This window comes from Hyaena hyaena, unplaced genomic scaffold, assembly GCF_003009895.1.
Source record: "Hyaena hyaena isolate Hyena2069 unplaced genomic scaffold, ASM300989v1 scaffold_762, whole genome shotgun sequence".
Classification (NCBI taxonomy): domain Eukaryota; kingdom Metazoa; phylum Chordata; class Mammalia; order Carnivora; family Hyaenidae; genus Hyaena; species Hyaena hyaena.
The window spans coordinates 863,586-867,601 of NW_024081396.1; positions in this window are offsets into that span (position 1 = coordinate 863,586).

Here is a 4,016-nt window from a genome sequence, read left to right on the forward strand (position 1 = left end):
TGAAAAAATAAGAATTGGAAACAAACAAAAATATCCTATGTCATAGATATTATGACAAACAGCCTTTTGAGAAAAATAAAAAAATACTGTGTTTCTGATCATTCCCTGTTTTTTTTTTCCATATTGTATGTCATCTAAGGCTATACACATTACAAATATAAAGAATCTTCAAATAATATATTTGATTTTAAAAGATGATTAAAGAAGTTTGCTAAGTATAGTAAGACCTTGATTTGCAAGAATAATTTGTTCTGGAAACATGTTTGTAATCCAAAGCACTTGGATATCAAAGAGAGTTCCCCCCCCATGGAAATTCAGATGATTCATTTCAGGACCCCAAAATATTCATATAAAATGATTACAATACTGTAATATAATACAAAATATTAAAGAAAATACAAAATATAAAGGAAATAAATGAACCTGGGCTTACCTTTGAAAACCTTCGTGGCTGATGTGAGGGAGATGAGAGAGGAGGGTTATTGTGTAGGATGACTTTCGCTCTCACTAATGGAATCACTGCAATCTATTGGTTCAATGTAATCATTTTTCTTTTTGTGCAACTTTAACAAGGAAACTATCCAATGAAACTTGCTTTTGCCTCCTTTTGAGGAAATGTGGCATTGCATTGTCATTAAACAGATTCATCGCTTGCACTGCTACAGCCTTATTCAGGTGGCGTTTTCTAAAGAATTTTGCACTGTTTCCCACATTTTACACATCTCCCCAGTCTCATTTGAAGTGAGGGATTCTTCTGCCTTTTTCTCCTCCTCCTCTGCAGCCAGAGAGAGAAGAACCATTGGCTCACTTGAGATCATGTGACATTTGGCGTCATGTACCTCACGTACTTCTCTTATTGCAGGACATTGCTCGTCTACCAAGTTAAAATTTATTAGAAATGTTTGCTCATCTTGTGGAACACTTGCAGAATGATTTACTTGCAGTCAAAGGTTTTACTGTAGAAGATTAAGAAACAAAAGCCAACCATATTTTATATACCACTAACAAACAGAAAATACAATATAAAAAGATACAATTTAGAAGATCAATAAAAACATAAGATATATAGAAATATACCTAACACAATATATGTAAGACCATTATGTGGACGATTTTTAAATGTGAAAGCCATAAAGGAGCATAGATGAACAGAAGACACCTTCATGTTCATCGATAAGAAGATGATGTTTTAAAGATGATTATTGTCCCTATACTAATATCTAAATAAAATGTAGTTCCAATTGGAATCCCAGAAGGATTTTTGTCAAACTTATAAGGAATTCTAAAATTTATAGGGAATGGCAAATGACCCCACATAGTCAAGACACTAATAAAGAAACTAACCCTTCCAGAAAACAAGACTTTTTATAAAGCTCTAATAATAAGGACAAGGTGAAGTTGGTGAAGGGATAGTCAGAAAACTGAAGAATACAAAGCCTAGGTAACAAATTCTACTACATTAAAATTAAAAATAAATACCAGACTGGGGTTTCCAGGGCTGGAGGAAGAGAAGATGGGTATGGAGTTTCCTTTTGAGAATGATGAAAATATTCTGGACCTAGACAGAGCTGGTAGTTGTACAACATGGCAAATGTACTAAATGCCACTGCGTTGTTAATTTTAAAATGGTTACTTTTATGTTATGTAAAATTCCCTCAATTAAAAAACCCCAATAATAATAGTACCCCAAAAACTTGTTTGTTAAGAAATAGTGTCAAAAGGCAACTCACAAACTGAGTGAAATATTACAATACAAATAAACTGACAAAGTTTTCAATTCCAAAATATACAATGTCCTCATATGAACATGCTGTCACAGAAGAAAATTCATGCCTTTCCCATAAACTTGCAAAAAGTGATCAATATCCTTAATAATCAGGAAAATCTCACTTAAAATCTCAATGGGATACCATTTCACACCCATCAGATTAGTAATAACAATAGTAATAATAATAACAACATAAAGTCCGACAATAAACAAAATAAATAAAGTCTGACAATACCAGATATTAGCCAGAACATGAAGCAATGTTGTATTTTATATACTACTGATTAGATTATAAGTGCTGCAGCTACTTTGGAAACCTATTTGGAATTATATCTAAAGCTACAGATTCTCCTTTCCTATGGCCCAACTATTGCCCCCGTAGGTAAGCGCGCCAGAGAAGCTTACACATGTGCCCCAGATGACATTGCAGAACCATCTAACTGCCCATCAAGAGTAGAATATGTAAGTAAATTGTATATTCATAGCATGATAAAGTATGTAGTAGTAAAAATGAATAAAATTTGCCAAACCTATCAATATGAATGAGTTTCAAAATTCAATGTCAAACAAAAAAGCAGGTAGTAGAAGAATTTATTTTGCAGGAGTCTATTTATACGTATGTTAAAATTGCAAATTAAACAACATATATACTAATATTTAACTCAATTTAATTTAAGATTTTATTGGCTCGAACTCATAACCCTGAAATCAAGAGTCGCATGTTCTACCAACTGAGCCCGTCAGGGGCCCCATTTAGTAATATTTTAGAGAAGAGTGGGAGGGTAATTAGCAGAAAACTTGGAATACTGGTTACTTTCAGAAGGGAGAGAGGGAGGTCCATAGAGGAGGTTCAAAGGCACTGGGATTGTCCAGTTCTTATGCTGGTCAGTCCAAGTTTGCTCATTTTCTTATTATCCATTAGCATTCTTTAAAATGTGCTTATACGTTTCACATGTATATGCTGTACGTATGCTGTATCTCACAATTTTTAAAAAACAGAAAGAAAAACTTATGGAAATCACAAATATATTCCAACTGGACAAATAAGTAAAGCCAACTCATAATGTGATATGAAGAGGTATTTGCGGTTTGGGGATAAAAAAAATAAATACCCAATGATAGAACACTGTATATGGATTCCAAAAATGCTTATCCATTCTCTTGGAGAGCCCAAGGTATGCCACAGTTTCTCAAAATAAAATTGCTATTATATTCTTTAGGATTCTTCTGGTTATATATCATAGAAACCTTAAAACCTAACTATCTCATGCAAAGGAATGAAATTTATCGGAATATTCATGGAACGCTGGAAGAGTAAGAGTGCAGCTTGCCTCAGAGATCTTACTTCCACCATAGAACCAAAGAGTTATATTTCACTTTTTTGCTTAAGATAGTTTTTAAGTTTCTAAACATACAATGAAAAAAATCCTAAATAATACAATTAGTAATTTTACTTTGAACACCACCACCAACAAACTTTTGATGTCTTTTGCCCCTGTTTCACTCTACGTGCCAGCTTTTTTGTTTCATTGTCCTCTACAAGGCCAGAAACGTTATTGAAAACTACTCCAGGGCTCATATTTTCAAGCTTCACCACAGAGAAGAATGGAACACTTTCCTTGACAACCAAGTTTTAAAATCTCAGAGAAAGGCTCTGAATGGCCTAGCCTAAGTCAGATGCCCATCCCTGGGCTAATCAACTGTAAGCAAGACGATGGCGACACCAAGTCAAACCCCACTGCTTGAATGAGAGGGAGATTCCTTATTATCCCTCAGTGTTCAGCTTAAATACCACTTTCTCAGAAATGCCTCTTAACTACACTATCTATTGTAGGTGCCCTTCTCTTATTCTCTCTCGTAGCACGCTGTTCCTTCTGCAGCACCGACCACATGTAGCTGCTTTACTTATTTGTTTACCTGCTAGAGTAGGCAAAATAATGCTCTGCCCCAAAGATGCCCATGTCCTAATCCTCAGAACCTATGAATAAATCACCTTACAAACAAAAAGGAACTTTTAGATGTGATTGTCCTGGAGATGAAGAGATGATCCTGGTGGGTCCAATGTAATCACATGAATCTTAAAAGCCAAGGACCTTCCGAGCTGTGGTCACAGAGAGATGTGATGACAAAGGAAAAGTCAAAGGACTGTGACATGAGAAGGACTTGCTCTGACGTTGCTGGCTTTGATGATAGAGGAAGAGAGGCTGTGAACCAAAGAATACAGGGGGCCTCTATGGGCTGGAAAAGG